A 26,816-nucleotide genomic window follows, 5' to 3' on the forward strand; every position below is an offset into this window, starting at 1 on the left:
CCCTCCCTCCTCTTTCTCTCTTTCTCTGCCTCCAATTACAACCTAGAGGGCTATTTCTCTCCTGGACAAAAACACTGCCCACTAGCCCTCCCTCTCTCTTCCGATTGCCCTCTTTTTCGCTCCCTCTCTTGCCCTTACTCCCTCGTCTAGCCTTAGCCAAGAGTTGCAGAGTGGAAATGAACAAGCTGTAAACACACACCACTTAGCTGCTTGTGTGTGTGCGTGCATGTGTGCGTGCATGGAGGTGCACGCTTGTGCACAAGGTGGTTGATGGAGAATTGAACACTTTTAGCATGGTAGATCACCTGAACATGGCTATAATGGCCAGTTATAAGGCCCACACTTTTGGACCCCTATTCTATATATTATATTAAGGCAGCAATTACTGTTTTTTTTTCAGTTGCATAGTATGATGTGTTCACAACAAGAATATTGCATCTTTAAAATACTGTAACTCCCACATGTTTAAAGTTATATAAAGCTTTTAATGAGTAGAAACAATGTGACCAAAATGAAATGATATTTTATTATTGCTGCACTAAGGCTGTCAACATGCTGAAGAATAGTATTCACATGGCAAAGTAGTTTGAAAGTACTTTACTTAATTTCTCTTTGGGACTAAGAGCAAAATCTAGAAACCGCCCTTCATTTATTCAATTTCCAATCAAAACTATTTAGAAGTATGAATAGTATGAATACAGCAAGCAACTCAGCAGTTCAGCCACCATCTCAGTGTCATAACAGAGATAAGTCTAGATGCTTACCTAGCTTGTCTTCTGTGCATCTTTAAGCATGGTGGATCAAAACAAGTCATACTTGAAGCTCAAAGGGCTCTAGGTACGAACTGAGTTTTGACCATTGCCATCAGGAGGGAATTGTCTGGTCCAATTTTGACTTTGTAGGCCAGCATCAGAGTTTAAAATCTGATGTGGGCAGCTACAGGAAGCCGGTGAGGAGAATGCAGTAGAGGAGTGACATAGCTGAACTTAAGAAGAATGAAGACAAATTGTGCTGCTGTGTTCTGGATCAGCTGAAAGGGCCTAATGGAACACATAGGAACCCCAGCACCTGGGTGGAGTCTTTAGAGAGGAAGGAACGGATTCCCTGGATCTTGTAGAGGAGAAATCTGCATGATTGAGGTTTGGAGTGATAACAGGCCATGCAAAACTACTCCAAGGTGTGCATGCTATACTAACAGAACGACTACTGTTACTCAACATCAATGAATCAATATAATGATACAATTCCTGTATGTAATGGGTATCATCAGGAGTTGTAGAACACAATGAACAACAGACATTATATGTTACAGAATAGTACATTACAGAGTACGTCTGCCTAGTTATCAGCAGTAAACCTTGTAACAATTATTACTGAACCATTACGGAAGATTATCTTACATATCTTAAAACTTACATAAATGGACAAAATTACAGACAATTCTTGGAGAGGGGCACACAGCCCCCCTTACCTTACAGTATGTCACCACTTGAGAGACAGTGAGTAACACACATTCATGACATCTACTTTCCTACTATTTATGGGAGTACATAAAATCCACATATCTCAGTGATTCCCTATTGATTGTAATATTTTTTTATGTATTATTTTTTTTATATAATTCTAGGTATTAAAGTATGTATATATGTTCTTTTTTTTTCTAAATCTGTCATTATTCTTGCTGTTATTGTCAATGTTGTTGTTATTGTTACTGCTGTTATAATGCATTGGCAGTATAGTACTCATTACAGTTGTGCTAATACAGCTGTCTTAAATCTGAATAGTGAGTAAGTGTTTCTGAACACAGTGTCCGCCCTATGATGTTAAATGCTAATAACGGCCTAACATGATAGAAATGTGGGAATAAACAATCTTTATTGTTGGGAAGCTTGAATGCCTGTGTGCCAATGTTTGTAATCGATCTGTCAACAGAGAAACACTGACTTCAGTAAGAGGATTCTATTTACAGTCTACTCAAATTACTTATGGTTCATTTGGTCCAAATATAATAATGTATTTACACTTACACTTTTTAATCTGTGCATTGTAGTGTGAATAATTGCAGAGATGTTCATCTATGTAATTGTGAATAAGAGAAATCAATAATGTTCAACTGTTACCAGTAACCAGGGATGTTCAAATGGCAGTTATTCATCTGTCTGCACCTTATGGGTACTGATTTGAATGATAAAAATTAGGCTTTTTAATGAGTGATTACAAAACCACACTTGTATGTACCCTGAAGCTCTGTGGTTTAAGAATGGGACATGATGATGGTAATTTATTTTGTTTTATTCAAATAACAGGGTTGTAAATGTGCTTGTTAAACAGCATCTGAGCATTGTTTGCCCCATTTAAAGTCACACACTTACTATTTATACATGAGAACAATTGTAATAATTTATTTTATGTTCATTTTTTCCGTTTGTTCCTTCTTAAATAGACTTTCTTCAGAATTGAACATTGTAGTGTACATTATATATGTGGCACTACTGTTTCTTTCATGCCAAGCTGTTCTGTGTTCTTCTAAATATCTTGATGCACCATAAAAATGCAATGTATTGTGATATATTCTTTGCCACATTGCCTACTTTAATGCCTACAAGATTTACAAACCAGTCCCTGTTACTCTAAAGTCAGGCTTCACTGAGGTCTGATCTTAATTATCACAAACTAAACGGCCAAACACATCTTGGGCCAGAATCCAGAGTTGCAGCAGCATTGAGTGACAGAGTGACAGATAACAGCAGGGTCGGCCATTGCACTGCCTAACTGATATGTCGACTAGGACAGTTACCTGGGCTGCATATCACTCTTGTAGGCTGTCACACAATCGCAGTCACACACAGACATGCAATCAAGCTTTCGGACTGATAGCACCCAGTACATCAAGGTGTGTAAGTTCAAGTAAAACCTGTGTTGCACAATGCTATGAGCACTAGTTGCAAAACACAGAAAGAAAGAAAATCCTTTAGCTCTTAATCTAGTAATCTCTAGTGTACTAACAAAGGTGTGCAAAGTGATGAATTGAATAGTACTGTTCTAATTTGTTTAATTTATTTGAAGTTAATCTACAATATGTAAATCTATAGTATTTACTAGCGAGCATGTGCAAAACTGTAAAATAAATGTTTACAATTATGTATTTTACAGTTTTAGTTGTACGCTCAGAAAGTTTTTAATACACATCCTATTGGGTTTTTGTTCACATAACTGTGTATGCCACAAATAAAAGGTTCAATTAAATATCTTGTACCCCTGTATTTTATGTTTGTATAGTGCTAGATAAATCATCAAGCTATTAGATAACTAGTTAGCATTAGCTAGTAAGCTAGACTAAACTTAAACTTGCTGTATTTACCTTGGTTCACAAATATAAATTAAGCTCAGTTAGCTATAATATAAGTATTTAAGTAATGCATTTGCTGGGGAGAGGATTGTCATTTACTGTTTCAGATACGTTAGCTTTTCAGTAGACTCTGATGAGAGGGGATGTTTTGATGCATGATTAAAATATCACATTTTTGCAAATGTTTTCTCAGAATCTAACAAGAGATGCTGTAGAAACATTTAAATGATTAAATTGACTTAAATACAGTAAATTAAAGAGTTGGTATAAAATACTCATGTCTTAAGTCTTGAGTGAGAACAGAGAACTCACTAATGTTTTGTAGCTTGCAGGTTGTGTAGTAGGTTCATACATTTTCTAGGCAACTGGTAAAAAAAAAATTAAATAAAACATTTACCAGAAACATTACAGTCAAAACTCTCAAAAATGTTTGTGTCAAAAACTATATATCATAATCTAGGGAATTTCTAAGAAATAATACTTTTGTACAATAATTGCTTTGCCACAATCTCAACTCTTCCTAACGGCTTTTGTGACACAACTGTCACATCATTTAACAGTTTGAACACAGAATGAGATTAATGAGAGCAGATGTGTACCTGACAAAAGGCATTATGGGTGAAAATAAATGGTTACATCAACAGCAGGGAAGAACAACGTAACACATTTGCACGTGTGCAATAAAAGCAACACATGAGCTCTTCTGCCTGCAAGGTGCATACTGATTTATGTCTTTTCTGAAAGTTACAGATTTCCTCTTTAAATGCCATTTACCGGAGCATCTGTGTCTCTATCTATGATGTAATCATGTATATCACATTAATCCTGAAATCAAGTGAGATTTCATATGAGTGTACACTCTTAAAAATACAGCTCTGTAAATGAGTTTTTGTTTGTGCTTGCAGCTTGAGTGGACATAGAAAGAAATGTATTCTTAAAAGCATAAAAAGGATTCAGCACATTAAAGAACCACTAAAATGATGTGTAGTGATGCAACCACAGCAATGCTAAGAATTAGCTCACATATTTGCAGCTGGGAGTGACAAAGCACTGATGACTATTAGACCAGTTTCTGAATTAGTGGAGCTTTGCTGAGAAAGAAATGTCAATTTTGTAAATTCAATTTTGAAATGTAAAGAAACTTTTGATTTTGTTTTTCCTAGAGCCAAGAATCACTAATGAACATTTATATCCTCAATTTAGCATTTTCTGAAATTGTCTTAAAACTCCTTTTGATGTAAAACTACCACATTCGCTAATACTGTGCAGTACAACAAACTAGCTCACAAAAAAAAACAGAAAAAGTGGAATGAGTGGAATGATACTTTAATATAACTCACAGTGGTATTCCATGGAAATGTAAAATTCATATTAAAAATTAAAAGGGTAAGGTTTAAAGAAAGTCATTCAGAGGAGTTTGGTATGAAATGCTATGTTCCAGAAAAAGCTACAAACTCACAGAACCCACAGTTTACAGTGGCAGTGACCGTGACAAGTTTAATGAAAAGTTTAATGCCACAATTTATTTCATGAAATGGTTATAAATTCTCTGCCTGATCCATGAGATCCGGTTGGAGATACGTTTGAGTTTTGAGTTAAGTGTTTGGCCTAAAATGGGTAGTATTTAAGATGAATAATAAAATGTAAAAATGGCTATTAAACCACTGAAGATATTGTGACCTCTGCTCCTGACACCATCCTGGTTTCAGGCTGAGAATAATTGAACTATTCAAATGATTCTTTGAGTTTTCAGGGTTTAATAAGAATAAGAATTCTTTCTTAAAGAACCCTTGAAGAGCCCTTTTAGGAGAGTAGTAGATACACTACTCTTGCTTATTCATTTTTTCCTAAATCAAGAGTATTAAAATAGAATTGATCCTGCTCTACTGTCCAGGTAAGGCTTTCTACTAGGTTTTGGAGCATTGCTGTAAGGATTTGATGGCATTCAGCTACAAGAGTGTTAGTGAGGTCAGGTTGTTGGATGATCATCACCTCACCTTACACCCAACTCATTGATCATTCCAGAAAACACAGTTCCACTGCTCCACATCCACATCCTTTTTATACCCCTTTAACCAATAGTTTGCCAGTAGATTCATGTTTATTTGCTCCAGAGAGTACTTCTCTACAGGGACTAGACCAGCTGTTTGTGTGTCAGCAATAGGTTCAACTTAAAGTAGCTGAATGCTCTCATTGGGTGTATTAATATAATTAATATAAAATATTAGGTACTTTAAGGTCTCCACCTAATGTGCTTCACAAAGGGGTTAAAAAAACATTGAAGACCCCTTTTAAGAGTATCTTTAGTAGTAGTAGTATCTTTATGTTAATGTCCTGAAAAGTAAAAAGTACTTTTTACCTCACTGAGAAAGTATCCCATTATAAGTTAATGGCATTTTCTCTATAGCCAAACTGGCCATAGTAGAATTACAGTAGAATTCCTGTTGAATTACCATAAAATATGTAATCACACTTTTGTATAACTTTACAGTGCAATGAAAAGAGCCGTGGAGAAGAGCAAAGAAAAGACCAATGACCAGGAGCACAGAGAGAGTGGTTTAAGAAGAAAGATAGTGGGAAAAGCGTTGGAGAGTTAGGGAATGTTAGGGGAAAGGAGAGAGAGAAAGATGTATAGAGAGCAAGTGAAAGAGTGATGGTGAATTGAATGTGTGTGTGTGTGTGTGTGTGTGTGTGTGTGTGTGTGTGTGTGGGTGTGTTAATGCGCTGCGCTGTGGAATTAGTGCAAGCGGTCGGGGCAGTTGAGCAGAACCAGCCAGCCCTCACAAACCAATCAGGCCTTCATTAGGCCAGGCGGGGGGATCGATGCTCAGCCCGCATCAATTAAACAGGGCCCATCTACCCAGCACCCGCATATATACCGTCTCACACACACACACACACACACACACACACACACACCTTAACATGCTGTTTTATTCTGTAATATACATGTAGGCTGACATGTAGGATATGCATATGTGAAGTGAAGCAACTTTCACACACACACACACACACACACACACACACACACACACATGTTGAGGTTCCTTGCCAGAGAACTTTTTCATGAGGCCCAAAACCCTCATTCTCTCTTTATTCCCACGTCTTGTCCTTTTTACCACCTCTCTCTCTCTCTCTCTCTCTCTCTCTCTCTCTCTCTCCCCCACTCTCTCCCTTGTCATTCCTGCCTTCCTTCCCCTGACCTTTCTATCCTTCTCTTTTCTCTGCCTCTTATTCTCTCTGCCCCCTCTCTCTCTCCTTTCTCAATTCAATCCATTAAGCTTTATTGGAATGACCATATGTAAATAGAGTATTGGCAAATGCCAATTTATATTATAAAAATAGTCAGAAAGAACATTATTATTTAAAAATTAACAATTTTAAATCAAAATTTGTCTGGAATTAAAATTATTGGGAATCTGAATCATTTGGAAATTAAACTCAATTTGGAATCAACATAATCTGGATTCAGAACAATTTGAAATCAGAAGTTCTCTCTCTCACTCTCTCTCTCTTTGTCTTTCTCTGTCTGTCCCGCCCTCTCTTTATCATTTTTACTGCATCTTTCAATCCCTCTCTTTTCTTTTTTCTTTCTTCCTTTCTCTCTCTCTCCCTCTCTCCTTCTCGCTTCTCTTCTCTTCTCTCTCTCTCTCTCTCTCTCTCTCTCTCTCTCTCTCTCCATCTTCCCTTCTTTCTCTCATTCACATTCTTTCTTACATTTCTCTTATTTTTTATGCTACTCACTCTCTCTCTTCTTGTGCACCCTCTCTCTCTCTCTCCTCTTGTGCACTCTCTCTCTCTCTTCTTGTGCACTCTCTCTCTCTCTTCTTGTGCACTCTCTCTCTCTCTCTTCTTGTGCACCCTCTCTCTCTCTTCTTGTGCACTCTCTCTCTCTCTCTCTCTCTCTCTTCTGTGCACTCTCTCTCTCTTCTTGTGCACTCTCTCTCTCTCTCTCTCTTCTTGTGCACTCTCTCTCTCTTCTTGTGCACTCTCTCTCTCTCTCTCTTCTTGTGCACTCTCTCTCTTCTTGTGCACTCTCTCTCTCTCTCTTCTTGTGCACCCTCTCTCTCTCTCTCTCTCTCTCTCTCTCTCTCTCTCTCTCTCTTCTTGTGCACTCTCTCTCTCTCTTCTTGTGCACCCTCTCTCTCTCTCTCTTCTTGTGCACCCTCTCTCCCTCTCTCTCTCTCTCTCTCTCTCTCTCTCTCTCTCTCCATCTTCCCTTCTTTCTCTCATTCACATTCTTTCTTACATTTCTCTTATTTTTTATGCTACTCACTCTCTCTCTTCTTGTGCACCCTCTCTCTCTCTCTCCTCTTGTGCACTCTCTCTCTCTCTTCTTGTGCACTCTCTCTCTCTCTTCTTGTGCACTCTCTCTCTCTCTCTTCTTGTGCACCCTCTCTCTCTCTTCTTGTGCACTCTCTCTCTCTCTCTCTCTCTCTTCTTGTGCACTCTCTCTCTCTTCTTGTGCACTCTCTCTCTCTCTCTCTCTTCTTGTGCACTCTCTCTCTCTTCTTGTGCACTCTCTCTCTCTCTCTCTTCTTGTGCACTCTCTCTCTTCTTGTGCACTCTCTCTCTCTCTCTTCTTGTGCACCTCTCTCTCTCTCTCTCTCTCTCTCTCTCTCTCTTCTTGTGCACTCTCTCTCTCTCTTCTTGTGCACCCTCTCTCTCTCTCTCTTCTTGTGCACCCTCTCTCCCTCTCTCTCTCTCTCTCTTCTTGTGCACTCTCTCTCTCTCTCTTCTTGTGCACTCTCTCTCTCTCTCTCTCTCTCTCTCTCTTCTTGTGCACTCTCTCTCTTCTTGTGCACCCTCTCTCTCTCTCTCTCTCTCTCTCTCTTCTTGTGCACCCCTCTCTCTCTCTCTCTCTCTTCTTGTGCACCCTCTCTCCCTCTCTCTCTCTCTCTCTTCTTGTGCACCCTCTCTCTCTCTCTCTCTTCTTTGCTTTCTTTCTCTCCTCTCTCATTATCTGTTTCTCTTTTGTACCTCTCTCTCTCTCTCTCTCTGTCTCTCTCTCTCTCTCTCTCTCTCTCTCTCTCTCTCTCTCTCTCTTTTCGGTCATTCATTCTCTCTTTCTCGACCCGAGCTTTCTCTTCTTAGGCCCTGAGCGTGTGTTTTCCTGTGTGTGTGTGTGTGTGTGTGTGTGTGCCCAAACCTACTCTCGTCTGAGCCACGCGAACCCTCTCCGTGCCAATTACGCGCGCTCCGGACACACTTTTATTAACACTCAATTACACCCGCGCATAAATCAGCAGCAAGGCGCGCACGGCACCGTGACCGCAGGAGCGCGCACGGATCGTTAGGCCTTGAAAGGCGTGTGCGTGTGCCTGCGTGTGTGTGTGTGTGTGCGTGAGTAAGATAGAGAGAGAGAGAGAGAGGCAGAGAGAGAGAGAGAGAGAGAGAGAGAGAGAGAGAGAGAGAGAGGCAGAGAGAGAGAGAGAGGGAGAGAGAGAGAGAGAGAGAGGCAGAGAGAGAGGCAGAGAGAGGGAGAGAGAGAGAGAGAGAGAGAGAGAGAGAGAGAGAGACCGACCTATAATAGACGTGTCTGTTTTTTGACGATTCGCGCCCCCGTCGCATCACCTGTGCTCGCCCGCATTGACACGTCAGTCTGCGGCCGCTAACGCGTTGTGACAGCGCTTAGATTATCATATCTGGCCCGCATTACTGGCCATTAGCTCGGTAATGTGCGCCAGAAAGAGGAGAAGAAAGGAACGAGGAAACTGATCAAGTGTTTTTAGGCTACACCGAGAGAGAGAGAGAACGAGGAAAAGAGGCAAAGTGGGAACAGAGATTAGAGTAATAGCAGGAGCTCGTGCCGTTTAGCGACACTATCAACTCCTCACACCTTCAGGACTGGGGCCTGGAGTGAGATCAAGGTTCACTGAAATCTACCGCAAGTTGGAGATTATGCTGGAAATTCTGTCTGACCAGTAAATGAAACCACAGCTGTGCCAAAAAGTGGTGGGGGAAAATGTAGCCTGGATTTAAAAATCTGAAAGTTTCTGACAATCTTTCCATTCCACTGCTGTACTAAAACCTCTTAAAACATATATTATAGGCAGTGTCCGCTTGTTTGTTCATTGTGCTCCACTCAAAAAGCTAAATTTAAAGAACCCCAAAGAGGATCAGATCCTTAAGGAAGCCCATTTCCATGATGTAGAAAACAAAAACAAGTCATTATTTTAAGATAAGTTATTACAAAACAAAAAAATTATTTTGAATTTCATGGTACTGAGATGTCATAATTTGGAGATACCACATCCAAATTCTGAGGAAATAAGTAATTATTTAGATATGGTCAATATTTAAATTATTCCAATATACTAAGTCACTATTTTGAGATACGCAGGTAAAAGTAGGATAACTTGTGTATATGTTGTGTATTATACTAATGTAATGGACAATAAGATAAGATAATCCTTTATAAGTCCCACAGTGGGGAAATTCTCAGTGTCACAGCAGTAAGAAATAGCAAGACACTCAATTACAAAAAATGTAGATAAATAATTTGCATTATATACACAATATAAATAAGAATTTAAAAAGCAATAACAATATTATTTACAGATTATTGCTAATGACTCTTAATTGCACATGTTGGGGGGGGGGGGGGGTATTGCACATAGTATTTCCCTGAACATGTGTGTGTAGTTTAATGCAATGAGTTCTACACTCACCTTTACACCTGTGTTCATGTGACTTGACAATAAATTTGATTTGATTTTATGTGACATTTCACAAAATAACTGAGTGTATCTGTTGCATAAAAAATCTATTATTAATTTACTGAATAGTTTAACTTAGGAAGCCCCTTTACTAATCCCAAAAAAAGTTGTGGGGAAAGTCCCAGCCCCCAGCTGAAATGGAGAAATTGATTGGTTCTTCCAGTGTATTTAACTGTCTGTTTACGTTTACAGGACAGTGGGCCATGATTTTAATGAAGAGTGATGTTTATTTCATGTTAACAATCTGAACTCAATCAAAAAGTGTTGTGTTGCCAACCCCACACTTTGAAACATCCCAATTGCACACTCATCTCTAATGTTCACTATTTTTTGAGTAAGAAGTATGTATAATAGAAAAGAGTGTAAAAGCTGAGTATATGCCCATATCCAAGAAACTTAATCAAAACAGGTGGCTACACGCAAACCTGGACACTGTTATCCCCCAATGCAATGCAAAAGGGGAAAGCAGAAGCTTCTCACATATAGAATAATTATTTTTTTTAATGTGCACCGAGGGCTGGAGAACCATCAGTAATGTGTGTTGGCATAGCAACGCTTCATCACTTCCTGTTAGTACAAAACAGGTTAGTAAGTTAATATTTGTTGTACTAACCAGCCAAACTCTCACTATTAAGATAAGTATATAGTATCTACCTCATAGTGATAGTGTGCAGTCCACAATTGGGACGCAGCCATGGGTAAACGCTTGCTCAGCCCTGTGGGTTCTCAGTCTTGGTCGTGAAGTAGGCCTACCACCGCACAGCACATTGTAGTATGTTCCCTTCACCCAACACACCTGATTCAATTTAATTCATCTAATTGACCTATCCATGCTTCGCCCGCAAAGGTGTAGAAATTGTTGCTAGGCTGTACAGGCCTGACAGGATGTTGGCAAAAAATCTCATTGAACCTAATGAGAAACTGTAGAACTGAGCAGTAGAAGAACCGCTGATTTATAGGCTTGAAGTGTTTGAAAGCCAGGCAGCAGTCTTGCTAAAGAGGCAGATGATTAAGCTGTAGTGTAAGAGAGATTTTTAAAGGATGTGTCTAATTATAATGACTCAGGGTGTAATCTGGTTAAGATGTATCTCGCCACAACAAATAATGAAGAGCAGAAAGAGCCCCCTGCCCCCCATCCCCTCAATAATTCAGATGATTTAGTGTTTGTACACCGACATGCTCGGCTTGGTATTGCTTTTTACAAAGTCCTCATTTATTTCACAAAGAAAACACTTATATCTGCGCCTTGTTGTTTTAATTAGGGAAATTAATAAGTAAGAATAGATTAATATTGCCTCATTTAGTCCCTTCCCTCCCCCTTCTGCCTCAACAACTTCAATCCCCTGGCTTGTGCGCTGAGGATATATTTGCGAAGCGTAATTAACGCTTAATAAGTAAGTGATTAATTATGATTAGCACAGCCTCCCAATCAGGCCCAGTGTGTTTACTCGTTCGTGCACCTCTATCCGTCTCTGTCTAGGCCCGCGATCATCTCATCCTCTATCTGCATATCCGGCTGTGAGCGAGTGCTGTGCGCTCCCATCTCCATTTGCGTGTAAAGGCCTATTTGTTCTGGTCTTTGTGGATCTGTCTATCCATCACCAAGCCATTAGTGGCGCTGCCTTTAAATGGATTGCTGCGCACAGACGTCACGTGATTGGAGAATCATTCATTTTTTTCAGGATGTCTTTATTTCTAATGTGTGTGTGCAAGTGCTGGTTTTCATACATTTTTAGGACCAAAAACATGGCCAACCAATAATATGTGAATTAGACATGTCCTGATATTGAACAAAGATGATTTTGTGGACACTTGTTAGATACTTGTTAGCCTTACTTTCAGCTCCAATTGCACTGTCACTGTGATCCCATGCTTTGTTTGATCTTTGTACCATTGTTGTGGTAATCTTGCCTTGTCTTGACCTTGTCTTTTTTGTTTTTCACTATGTTTGTAGCCACACCCCCTCCTTATTGCTCCCAGTTGTTTTTTGTCCGTGTTCAGTGTTAATATAGACTTGGTTTCTTCTTGTAAGTTCTTATGTTTCATTTGTTTAATAGTTTTGTGTTTCAGATTCAAGAGTCTCATGTGTTTTGCTTTTGGTTCTCTTATTATGGACTTTATGTACTTTAGTACATAAGTTAGCACTTGCTTCCTGCCTCCATGGCTGCAATGTTACAGTTGTTTTAGTGTTTTGTTTGACTAAGGCACTTCACAGCAAATTTTATAAATGAACGTTGTTGTACAACATCTCTACAGTGCTCATTTCTGCTAGTAGACCTATTGAATGTTAATAATATGTTTTTGCTAAACTAACAGAAATTAACACTTTTTAACATTCTATATTAAACACAGACATTTGAAGAATTTGAAAAAAATCATGTTTTATTTAATGTAAAAGGCACACTTTATATGTAACCCTCTACATAATAGAATGACTGCTGTTGCTTTCCACTTTTAGCAATTGGCTGAACCCTGGATAGACTCCCAGTCATTGGAAAGTTATTTCCACAATCAATTTGAAGTTTAACCTGACAATATTATTTACAGATTATTAAAGAAGTAGAAAAGAAGTACAACTAAAGAAGACCTAACCAATGAAAGAACTCACTTAGCTACATCAACTAAGACACCACAGGAGAGAAGCTGTTTGAATAATTTTTCTTTCTTATGCAATTTCTTCAATCTTTTGTTAGCATCAAGCTAACAGTGTTAAATGTCCCTTTCTCCACACTATGTCTCAATTGGCTACCTGCTCCATTTGTAGTGCACTATGTAGATCTTACAATAATTGCTCATGCACCCAAACAGTGCGCAGTGTTTCTGATATTGGGTTTGATAGAATTGGAGGCCCTTTTTGTTACTGAGGTTAAAGTTAGAAGGGTTTAGGTTGGATCAGCAACACTGCTCCACAAAAGACAAGAGTATTTTACCCAGGATTGTCACCCCCACCCCCCATTCAGAATAATGAAGTGTGGCTTTGACGTGTTCATCATTCATGACGTCAGTAATAGAAAACTGGTGCTACAGGGCTTTTCCATGGGTACCTGCTGCTGTCTCCAAGGTATCCATGATAAAATCACCAAGGTGAAATGATGACATCACGGTGACAGTGGACATCTCCTCGGGCACAATGCGCATAGACTGTGATCACGGACAAATTGGGAAGGAGACAAGTCGGTCAGCCTTCCAAAACTCTCTACTTTGATCTATTCTGTTCTGGTAGAGTGGCCATTTGACTGGAATACCAGCAACACCTGAAGATGACAGTGGTTACTTTCGAGACACTTTCTACAAAGAGAGGTTTGGTGGTTCATTCTTCCCCCCTCTCACACTTTTGCTCCCTCTCTCTCTCACACACACAATGTTCATTGCCCAGAAAAATAATTTCTTGGTCATTTCAACCCTTTTGTGAGTGGCAATCAATTTCTCTTCTTTTCACGATGCTTCGAGAGTGTGAGCACAGAAGTTTGACCTTCTCTAAAAGATCTATCAATTCATCCGTCCTGCAATCTGTCTATTTATGTTTTGATTGCTCTGCTTTTTTGAGCCCGTTGATGTGAGAGCATCTACAGCTTCATATACGCTCATCTGGTCATCAGTCTGTCATCTTGTGTGTTTTTGTGCAATTATCCAGCTACAATTTAAAAAGAGTTGAGGATGGAAAAGGGAAGAGGGACCGTGATTTGAGAAAACACACAGCTGAAACAATAGTGGATGTATTTAATGACAAGGTGTAGCTACATACAGTAGTAGTGTGGTGTGTATATATAAAATTGAAGTGCAAATTCTGTAGTTAAGATTATAAAATTGCTGCAAGTGGTGGAGGAAAAGAACAAAAAATTATTTTCCCTATGGAACATTTCATGACCAAGAATTCAATATTGCTACAGTAGACAATTGTAGCAAATTGTAATGTGGCTAAGCACGTTCAAGTATGAATAATTTCTCGTTTTCCCATAGACATTTGTTAAAAATTTGTTAAAAAAATATACTTTAGAAATATATATATTTCTTTTTATGGGTGTGTATATATATAATATTATATTAGATATTAGATATTATATTTAATACTCTAATAATTTTTTCTATGTTTTTTCCCTTTTCTCCCAATTAACTGCCAATCAACGCACTCTAGAACTAGCATTGCTTCTAACACTAGGAGGGGAAAGACCTAACCCATGTTTCCTCTGATACATGCAAAGCCAATGACCACCTCTTTTCAAGTTACCACCAATGTGGCATTGTTGGGCAGCCAAAAATGTTGGTTCCCCAACTCCACAAAGCCAACCAACAGATGCTTAAGAGTGATGAGGGGAGAGAACACCATCTATCCACCTGGAGACAGCACACTCCATTGTACTCTCTCTGACTCTGGCCACTGATGGCAAAACAGCACGGCTCAGGATTTGAATTTGCCACCTCCAGACCATGGTGGTAGCGCATTAGACCACTGAGCCACTCAGAGCCCATGTGTATGTTTTCAGTTATTTAGAAAAGAAACAGTACCCTGCTCTCCCTATCAAACGTACTGTATATCACTATAGGTAACATGTTTACATTTATGATTTTTTTTCACTATCCAGATAATGACCATGACACAACAACAGAGGACATAGTTTCTTTTGGCCTCTACTCCTACTCCTGCCCTCTTTCCTTTTGCCCTTCCATGCTCTCTGTTACCTCCATCTCTCTTTCACTCCAAACTCCTCTCATCTTTTACCATCTGCCCCTCTATTCTCATCTCTCATTCCTTTCCACCAGTTTTCTGTCTCTTATTCACCCCCCATGCACACACACACACACACACACGTTCTGTCCCTTTCAATCTCGCTCTTGCCTTTGCTCCCCCTTTTCCTTGCTTGCAGGACAACATTATATATTCCAGTCCAATGCTTTGCATGATTTGGGGAGTAGATGAAGCCATATCCCTCTCTCCTCCTCTCCCTCTCCCCGCCCTCACTCTTCTCGCCTTGTTGTTTAATGTTTCAATTTGGAGGAAGCAAACATTCAATCAGACAGATTAACTGTTTAATGCATGTCATCAGTCAAACTGTCTACAAGAGGGGGCCCTTTCGCCTCACCCCCAACCCTCCACCTCTCTCTCTCTCTCTTTCTCACTCTCTCTCATACTCACACACAGACCCACACATACACACACACATAGCAGTGAGCCTCTAAGCCTCTGCCCTTCTCACTCCCAGGCACTCTGTGGCAGCAAACCCTGTCTTTTCCCATTCGCACACTTTCACAGCCTGGTGCCAAACAACAGGACTTTACGACACAACCATGCATAGCCAGCTCTCCAGTCTCTGAACAGATAGTAAATGCATAGAAAGATATTTTCAATTTAGATCCCGTCTCAAGTTGACAGATACATCACACACACTTACATTCAAATTTAAAAGTTGAGCACATCTCAAATGATATATGTTGTTGATTTTCACATCATCATGTTGAGTAGACACCATCTACAAAGAAAGCACTCCTGCATATTTAAAATCATTATTACTCTTTGTTTATTTATACTGTTTGTTTGTTTATCCATCCATCCATCCATCCATCTTCTCATCTGCTTTTTCCTGGTCAGGGTCGCTGTGGGTTCGGAACCTACCCAGAATTCAGCAAGGCAGAAATGCGCCCTGTTAAAGTCCATCACAGGATAAAACGCACCTTCATTCACACACTTGCACCTAGGGTCTAATTTAGCATGGCCAATTCACCTACCATGTATATTTCTGGAAGGCAGGAGAAAACCCAGTACCCGTACCCAGAGAAAATGTACATGCACACACCAAACTCCTCAGAGACAGCGACCAGAGCAGAGATTGAACCCACAATCTCACTGACTTCTGGAACAAATGCACATAAAATGTTTTTTTCACATGTATGTTTTTTTCAATATGCTAAATCTAGAAAATAAATACATAATATGCTAATAAAATGTACAGAAGATTTACAGTTTATATTTAAGATTAGAAGATTATAAAAAAATATTTATTTACTTACATATACTTTGAAAGTCAAACCAAAACTTCTGCATGAGACTGTATGTATATATAAATGCACTGTATATAGATAAATATGTGTCTTGTAAATTTTGGTTTCTTTTTAGCTTAGCTGTATTTTGCAATGTGTTAACACTTCAGAGTGACTAGACCTATAAAACGAGTCCAAATGTGCTCGGACAAAAATCCCGTTATATTTATGTAAGATCAAATTCAGAATAACCACTTATAAAGTTCCAAGTGTTTGTTACAATAACAAATATATATATATATATATATATATATATATATATATATATATATATATATATATATATATATATATAAATATACACATAATATATACATTCTAAAAGGTTCTGTATAGTACAAAATAAATATTTGTACATGTCTATTACTACTCACAGTCTTTAAAAGGTTAACTGAAGAACCATATGCTGTAGTGGCTTCATTACATTAGCCATGCAAACCATCCATACACTTCAAATGGTACCTTAAGTTGTCTGAGTAAGTCATTGAAAAAACTCTTTTCCATTATTTTATTACTTTTATTATATTACTTTCAGTGATATTGAGGTCTGTCAAGTTCAATGTTCTGAAAATGTCAGCATCTTTATGAGTTTGATTCTCAAATGTTTTTCTTTGTTCCCAGTAAGAACTTTTTAACTGCTGCAGTTCTTTCAGACCCAAGGATTTCTCATTCCTCTCAAAGATGAAAGCTTTAAATGTCTGATGGGGACACTGGTGGTGATCTACCAGGTCTTTCATGATTGTTAGGAGTCCCTTTTTTCAATATGTTTTACTAGGATTTTTACTACAATTGTTCTTCTCTTTGACTTTCACTTCTATTTTGCAAGAAAAATGTTTTCTTTATGTCATATATATTTCTATAATATACGTATATATATATATATATATATATATATATATATATATATATATATATATATATATATACACACACACACACATATATGCAACACACATTTTTACTCATTCTCTGTCTCTCTCGCTCTCTCTCTCTCTGTCTCTCTCTCTCTCCCATGCACAACACACACAAACACATACTAGGAGCACATGCCAGTGGATAGGGAAATCAAAGTGACAGGGAGGTAGGGAGAAGAGGGAGTGAGAGATTAGAGGAAATGAAAAGAGTAAAAAGGAAAGGCGAAGAGAGGGAATGAGAGGCGGAGCGTGGAGGAGGTGGAGTGGACTGTAAAACAGGGCCAGATAGAGAGACATTCTGCTTAGGGTGCCAAAAGAAAAACACATGTTCCAAATGTCAATACAACACAGCTATGAAGTCAGGCAAGCAACACCGATTTCCATTATTTCTTACATTTGATAAGCTGATCTGACACTAGAAAACCAATGACGTTGCTTAAACCAAATTAGTTTATGGGACCGTAAAGACAAGCAGATGTCTTCAGGTTATGTACTTACCAAGTATACCATGCATGCTCATACTAATGCAGTATGGGGCTCATATTGCATCCAAGGTCAATAGCAGTTTCTAAAACCAAAAATAATAAAATAATAAAATAACCCCTTTAGAACTATGTTAGTGCCCCCCCCCCCCCTCCCACCTTTTCACCAGTTTTCTCTCATAGTTTGTTGTTGCTATCCTCTAGCTAGCAAGCTGGGATCATGGCTAGCATCTGCTGAGTAAAAGGGGGAGGGGGATGGCCATCTTATACACCCAGAAAGAGCATTTGCTATTAAGCTCTCTTGGACTCACAGCCATAGATGGCTGTGGCATCACCAAGGGTTGAACTTGTGACCTCCTGATGATAGGGCCAACACTTAGACAGTTGTGCCACAACGTATAGTGTGGGATGTAGTTAATGTGGTCACACAGTGTTGAAGTTATTGTATCATGTAAAGCATCACGTAGTTTAAAGCTTACACTTATAACAAAAAATGTTCTGAAGGGATCTATTTAATGTACCATTAAAAGGTTCTAAAATTTGTACCAAACAATATACAGTTTTTGGAGTTATACAGAGCCAGAATTTTTAAAGAGGTATTTTCTTTAAATTATTATCTTTCATGGATATATGTAGTATATTATTATTATTATTATTATTATTATTATTATTATTTTAAAAGGTTCTTTACAAAGCAAAAATGGTTCTTCTATGGCATCACTCAAAGAACCCTGTGTAGTGTAATTAGAACAGCACACATAAACCAAACCATTTTCAGAACTGCAAAGAACCATTTAAGCCAATGGTTCAATTGGTTCCTTAAGTTGTCATGGTTCTTTGCACAAATCGCTGTTCATGATGTCGGTGGTTCAGTTTCCGCCAATTTGGTCGCAACAACACAGCCTGCTCCATCAGTCTCAGGTCAGCGAGTGTGATCCTATTCAGCCACCAGCCAAGATCAGCCCTCCAGCACCTACAGGTATGATTACATAGAATAGATATACAGAGAATACAGAGCAGAGACAAACCAGTCTGACACCGCACTTGTGAAATGTCTTCCTGTGTTCCTAAAAGGACACACATTTCTACTTAGACACTGTCTGTCTCTCTGTATCTCTCTCTATCTCTCTGTTATCCTCCATGTGTCTCCTCTCCCCCAGCTCTGCTGGTGTCTAGATGACCACAGCTCTCCGGGCGTCTAAACCAGGTAAGTATCGACAGCGAGCTCAAGTGACTCGCAGCCCAGCAGTCGATGCCCAGACAGAGAAAGGGGACAGAGGTCAATGACAAGAAAGAGATGGTAGTGGGGGAGGGGGGTGGAAGAAGAGATAAAGCATCCTCTTCTTTGGAACCAATTCATTATCAATTCATATCATATTGTTTGGTGACTAATTTGATTGAATTTTCCTAAATGCGTGAAACGTGAATTAGCCGGGTTGAGCGTGTTGTGATGAATAACAAATGCGGACGGGGTCACATGTCACTTATGCAGATTTCAGCATTTAAATAGAGTTTTAGAGCTGCCTGAATTCTTGACTAAGGTAAACTGTTCCTGTGAAGTGTGCAAATCCAGGGACAAACTGCCTATCAGGACTTCCTGGAGAATTCCCTTGGGCCACCCTATTTGTTGGGCGTGCTGTTGGTTCACGAAGGAAAATAGAAATAAGTAAGTAAATAAATAAATAAATAAATAAAGGAGGAATGCAGGTAACAGTAAAATAATAATGCAATAAACAATACGAATTTGAACAGATGCAGAAAATGCATAAAACACCAGCAGTGCACTCATTATAGAGAATATTCTTAGAGTGGAGGACTGTAGCCTGTTTATTATAGCTGACATATTGATTTGACATATTTTAAATTTGACATTATTATATTAACATAGCATGTTAACTAAGAACATCAGTTAGATAGCCTTTACACTAGTAACATTACACTGTACAAAATTATTCTGTTTTAACAAAAGAAGGAAAATAGATAGTTTTTGATGTGTTTTGTTTTGTTTGTTTGTTGTTGTTTTTTTGCTCCTGGGCTTCCCCTGCAGCATTCTGTTTATTGCATTCAGTGAGAAGAGCAGCTTTGCATTCAGCAGCCCCACCTCATCCCCAACTCCCAAACTTGTCCCAAACATATTGGATGGAGGACCATCATTTCAGAGAACACAGCTCTACTACTCCACAGCTCAGTGTTGGGGGAGTTATACCTCTCTAGCCCACACCTGGCATTAGGCATGGTGCCAATAGGTTTATCTTCATCTGCTCCAGAGAGTTATTTTCTAGATTAGATAAGCTGTGTGCATTTGCACATCTTTGTTTTGGTTATATAGTGTAACACAGGTTTCACAAGATGTCTAATGCAGCTCCAAAAGTGACACAGTGCAGTAGCAGTGTTCCGGCCTGGAGTGGCAAGGATAGAGATGTCATTGTCCCTATTACAAGCCACTGGAGCATCATTGTGATTTTGAGGTAGAATTGCTACATAATGTTGTTTTAAACAATATGTCAACATGGAGAACTGTGAAGATCATTGCTATATTGACTAAGAATGCACAATGACATTGGAACAATGTCAGTATTGGTAGATAATGAGACATATTTTAAGATATAATATACTACAGTTAAGACATAATAAGCTGATAACATATTCCAGAAGAGTAGAATATTTAGATGATGCTGTGTAATATTTAGGTGATGCAAGAAGTGCATGCATTTAATTTATTCATTTTATTTCTGGGCATGCTTGTGGTGGGCCTGGAATCATTTTGGAAACACTACGTGCAAGTTAGGAATACTTCCTGGACAGGGTAAACACCCTCATTCACACACTCACACCTAGGGGCAATTTAGTATAGTCAAGTCACCTACCATGTGCTTATGGGAGGTGGGAATAAACCCATGTGGACATGACGAGAAAACAGACTGTGAGAATCAAACCCCCAACACCAGGGCCCCGGAGCTGTCTGGAACATGCACCACCTGCGGTGCCACCATGCCAGCCCATTTGCCACAATATTTAAATGAATGGAAGAGTTTTCTCTAATGCTTAGGTAATGCCAGGTAGATGTGGCCTCAATTTGTACATTTAGTAAATGTTTATGTATTAGAACCGACATTTCACATTTTTGAGCATCCTTACTATTTGGTGTTCAATGCATTCAAACTTCCCCCACCCTCCAATCATGTGGCAAACTAGGGTTCAAATCCATGCCTGGCCAAGCACAACACTCTACACCTATAATAATCTTTTGAATCATGCCTACCTGTGTGGCATGACTCAAATATATAGTAAGTTGCTCTGGATAAGAATGTCAGCCAGATTGTGTGGATATGGATAGATTTGAGTTAAGTTTACAGTGTAAAAGCAGAGTTAAAGGTTTAGGAGTGGATGGATAACTGAATAGCTCATCTGGTTATCTTTAATGACTAGGAAACAACAGCTATCTTACTTATACTACATGGACAAAAGTATTGGGACCCCTGCTCATTTATCATTTCTTATAAAATCAAGGATATTTAAAGAGTTTGTCCTGCTTTTGTTTGAGTAACTGTCTCAACTGTCCAGGGAGGGCTTTTTACTAGAATACTGTGAGGATTTGATTGCATTTAGCGAAGAGTGTCAGTGAGGTGAGGATGTTGGATGATGAACACCCCATCTCATCCCCAACTCATCCCAAAAGTATTGGATGGAGCACCATCATTCCAGAGAGCACAATTTCACTGTTCCACAGCTCAATGCTGGGGGGCTTTATATCCCTCTATGCCTCTATGCTTAATGTTAGGCATGGTGCCAATAGGTTTATGTTTATCTGCTCCAGAGAGTTCTATTCCATTGGCCTATACCTCTCTACAGGGACTATGCAAACAGTCCAGGGCCAACAGCATATCCTTATGCTGCTTTTTGCCATCTTTGTAAATACTGTCTAAGAGCACTGGTAAATTCAGTGGTCACACTGTTTCCAGCTTGAAGAGCTGAGATGTTTGTGAAAGGACTGGATAAGGTGAATTATAGTAGCCTGATTAATGTGCTCTCACACACTCGTAGTCTTGAAACTGAAGGAGTGTCAGTGTGTCTTTAATCCACACGAGTTAACACACCCACTCCCACAATTCTCCCAGTCTTTCTCTATCTCTCTTTCTCTCTCTGTCTATTGGTTATCAGTCCCTTTCTCTCTAATCATTTCCTTCCTTCTGGCCTTCTCTTCTTTCTAATGCAATTACATTTTATTCATCTCTTCCTCCTCACCTCTTCTCAGTCACTTCATCATCTTGCTCACTGTTTGTATCAGGTTGCCCTTTGGGGTATCGGTTTCCTTTACTCGCTCCCTGCAGCCATTGTGCTTCTCTTTTCTTCTCCCTTCACAGGTAGTGCTGCTGTTGTTCCAGTGTGTACAAACACACTCATTTTCTTCTCTGTGGGATATTCACAGCTTACAATCTTCAGCTCCACTGTAAAGCCTTACACACACAAAGGAACCCAAATATTCATTAATCTATTTAACTAACTCATTGAATCCCACTCTGTTGTTGGCAGGAGCCCTGTTTTTGTCTTCAGTAGTCAAACCAAAGAAAGTTGTGGTGTCTGAAACAGAGCGAGGAAGTAAAGTCAAGCGAACAGACCAGCCCCTCCAAGGCACTTTAGTAGTGCCAAAAAACAAAGCTCTCACATTTCTCTATTGCTTGCCAATTGCACATCTTGTTCAAAAGGTTGTTGACTTGTCTCTCTGCCAGCTCACCTGATAGCTCTCTCTCACCTCCCTCTGATCTGTGCAGCTTCTTGGCAGATTGTGTCTTTAATTAAGAGAAAAAGAATGCTGTTAATTTTATTTTTGGGCCTAAAAATATCTCCCTTCTCATTTTTACATTCATTCCATGGGCCACATTTTTTATTTTTGTCTTTCTGGATTAATATCATGTTTTACTTTTTGACCAATAGAAATGCTCTAAAATGACTTAAACAACATGTTAACAATATGTTAAAAAAATATTTTGCCTTCTCCTGTAAAGTTGGAATTTTGGAAATATAAGGTTTTGTTCCAACAGCACCAGTATGTTGAGACATTGCCAGTTGCTTGTTGAAAGCAGTGTGGAAATACCTGCAGTCCATCTTCACTTCCTCAGAGAGTATCATCTCTATTCTGTGTGTAAAAAAACATTGTTAGAAAGCAGATTGTGAAGAAAAGAAAGAGGAACCTATTTGATAAGGTGATAAAAAGGGTAAGCCTTGTGTTAAGACTTAGCGCAGGAACGAGCACAGCCTTTCATCAAGAAGAAAAGGAAGAGGAAAATAACATGTTTTCTTACCTTCTGTCACTTCTTAACAAAGGTGCGGGTGAGAAGGCAAATAAATAAAGACGGGCACATTCACAGCCGCGGCCTCATTGGCTGACAAACACCTTTCCCTTGAAAATTTGTGAATTCAGTTTCCTGCCCTCGCTCGCGTTGCTCTGCCGGAAACAGATGGCTGCCGGAATTGTCCTCAAGCAAAGTTCTAAAACTGTTTGCCAAGAATGGGGCTGACGAGCAGCACGGGCAGTGAATAGATTCATGCTATTTCAAACATCCTTTGAAGACAATCACCAAACTAGAGAGTGAAAAAAACGGCTAATTACATTTTTATTAGCAGTCTATTAAGACACACCCACTTACTACTTTGGTCATATTAATAACATGGGGTGCATAATGTTCAATATGCAGACCCCTGTTGGTCTCAGATTTGTCTCTCTCTTTTGACATGGTGTATACATTAGCAGTTGGAACATTGCGTTGAGAATTTAATAGCATTTAGCCATAAAGACCAGTAGTGACTGTACATATTAACACCAGTGTGAGCAATGAATATACAGTAGTAAATATTCCCATGTATTACCTATGGACATATACAGTCCTAGGCAAAAAAAATAGTTGAAATTATGTATTAATAATAATTTAGGTTAAGATAAGTTAAGTATTAATATAACACATATAGAAACAAAAAATGAAATGTGTTAAGAAATTGAGAAAATATTTTGTAGGTCCTACTCCACCCTTGATTACTGCCTGTGATGACACAGTTTTGTGATTTTATTTACATATCATTTTCTAATGATACATATTTTTCATTGCTGTTCACAGACCTCCTGTGGTTGTTGGGTTCTTCTCCACGCATTTCCGCAACACAGTCTCACAAGTTCATAATAGTATTTAAATGTGGTGATTGTACTGTCTATTACATCTTGCCTCTTGCATTAGCATATCAGCATAAGGCATTGCCAAGTCATTAATCCACCATAAATAGATGGATACATTTTTTTCAAACACATCAAAACATTTGCTACACAACAGTGTGTAACACATACATCTTTTTTATTACCAGTCTACATCTATAAATATGATTACTAAATGTACACTAGTGTACTTTAAACAGTGGACACTAAAAGCTCTGTCCATGGTGCTGAAAGAAATCCATGGTGGTGCTGTCTCTGGTCCTGAAGACTTTTACACAGTGTGGTCTACCCTACTTTATTAGCTGCTCTTTAGTTTTCATATTTTTTTGGAATGTAATATTGAACTCTCAGTTTTTTGTTGAGTATGAAGAAGGCAGTGAGTTGGATGGGGTGGCTTGACATATTTTTGGGTCCCTTTAATGTCCATCTATTTCAATTACCTTGCTGTAACCCTCAGCTCTTCGCTGTTATGCACTGCTTGTTCTACCATGATACCAACACTCGATACTTTGATCTGGACCGTACAACCCTGACAAGCTGGCCCTTTGTTAAAGAGCACTGGGGACTAATCTGAATGACCCAGCATAACCTTGACCACCTATGCCATGGCCTTGAGTTTAGATCACAGTGCCCCGGACACACTGCCTTCCCACAAGACATCCCTTGATCGTTTCATCAAACGGCATCCTACAGCACATACATGCTCACTCCAAGTGCTAGTGGTCTGCGATTACGCCGAATAAAAGTAATGAGAATAACCTTAACTCTTACCCTGCTGGACCACCAATGGTGTATGTAATAATATATGTTCATGTTAATTTATTTTAATAATTGGTTTAACTGAATAGTATCATACAACACCAACAATTCTAAAACAATACAAAAGGAAAGAAAAAAAGGAAGGGGAAAGGGGAAGCCTTTGAATACACTTTTTCTTTTTTTTTAAATCAACAACACTGTGGCAAACATCCATAGTGCAATGTATGTATGTCAGTAAATTCAATGCAATGCTCAATTAAGACCTATTTAATGCCGTGAGCATGAGAGCTTTTAAACAAGTGTGTAATTTCTTAGCTATATATCACTACAAAGCAGTGTGCAGTATTGCAGTAATATTTACTTTGTAAGCTACCTGTAAACGACCTGACTAGTCGTTTTACTGCATATACATGAGATTTGTAACAACATAGTATGTTGAATGCATGCAGTTTGCAACTACAAAACTCAATTTCATTGACACACACAACAGCGACTTGATTGCTAATGTGTGGAGAATGTTCAGACTACTGGGACACAGTTTAATAATGACCTGCTTACTCTAATTATCACTTAAAGTACAAACTAATCACTAAACTAAATCATTGAGAACAGAAATATTATTGGAATTTTTACTGAGTAATCCTGGCTGTTTGGAAAATGACATGGGAACACAATAATACAGAGTTTAAAAAGAAACAAACAAAACATAAGGAGGGCTTGAGAGGGCTTTGTTGCATTACCAGTGGGAAAACCTTCAACATCCAGGGAGATCAAGAAATATTTGTAAGAGACCAAAACCACACGCAACAACACAACACCTGTTTATACTCATTACTTTCAAATTCTAACAGGCTGGAAGACATCTGGGTAATTCAATCTGAATTCAATCTATGCTGGTGTTTGAAAGTTACCTGCCAAAATGTGATGTAAATCATTTGAACTGGTTCCAGAGAAATTCACTGGACCTTCTGCAGGTTGCGTTCAGCTCTGACATGCCCACAGCAGAGCCAGAGACTCCACACAGTCCTACAACACTGTTACACTAACAGAACATGGACTGTTACAGACAAATGAGTTTGTTCCCCTAACACAAACGACTTACCCTTATATATTGTATGTAGGAGATCCAGTGGTTGGTTCATAGTGTTTTTACATGCTGTCTAAGCCTAGACATACAGTATTGCTTGCATGCTGTACGTTGTTTGTGCTGCCAGTCTCATTTAATTACTGTCGATTGTCGACCTCTGGTGAGTGAGATTTTCACTATGCTCATAATAGATCTCTGCGCCATGTGGAACAATGTAAAAGCAAATACAATAAAAAATAATGATATAAATAATGCACTTCGTAACAGCACTGTCAACCTTTTTTCAAGATCAAATTGCTTTACTAAAAACTGAGCAAAAAACATTGTTGGCTGTTTGACCATATTCCCCTCATTGAATAGAATGTGTAATGTTGATTATGTTTATTGGGTAGTCATAAAACAACATCATTTTTTGAAAGTTGAGATAAAAAATAAAGTGTATTGCGTGAGGCGACTCTTCAGATATTTACTCTAAGCTACATGGAAAGTTGAGGTAACAAAAAAATATGGGGTTTCATATTCTGTACCCCCTAACAAATCTATTTTTGTTGAATGACAATAAAAACATGACAATAAAGTGGATCTCTATATCCCCAAAAAGCATGATTAGATTGTTTTACCTTTGGATTGGCATATCTTTAAACCTATTAACCCTTCACGTCCATATTTCCACCAAAGCTATCATAGTTTTGAATAGCTATGTAGATAGGTAGGACATCATTGTCCACAGTAAGCTTGATGTCAAAGTTTTTTATATTTATAAAATAATAATATGTGCTGTAATAATTGCTGGTTCAACTGGTTGACTTGTGTATCCGCTTCCTCAATGGGTCATTTCTGAAAGAGAAAAAAACATTTGCTAAATGAGGATCCAGGAACACAGTTTGACCATTTTCTTGCAGATTGCTTTGACCATTTTTTTGGTTCCATACAGAACCAGAAACAACCAAAAATGACGCAGAGACGTGTGAGTGTGAAGAACCTTTACGTCAAATGTGGTTCTTTCCTTATGGAAACAGAAGTGCTCTTTCTGGAGCATTGCTTTAGGAACCATCTGAGGCTTGGGTAGACCTTCATTGTTGAGAGTTGATGTCTTAAATGGAGATTTGAGAGTCGACTTTGAGATCACGTTAGGGGACCAGGTTGAGGAAAACATGGCAACGAAACAACACGAGACAGTCAGGCGTGCGTGCGTGTTGAGAGAGAGAGAGAGAGAGAGAGAGAGAGAGAGAGAGAGAGAGAGAGAGAGAGAATCCAACCCCCCT

The sequence above is a fragment of the Salminus brasiliensis genome, chromosome 1, assembly GCF_030463535.1.
Source record: "Salminus brasiliensis chromosome 1, fSalBra1.hap2, whole genome shotgun sequence".
NCBI lineage: Eukaryota > Metazoa > Chordata > Actinopteri > Characiformes > Bryconidae > Salminus > Salminus brasiliensis.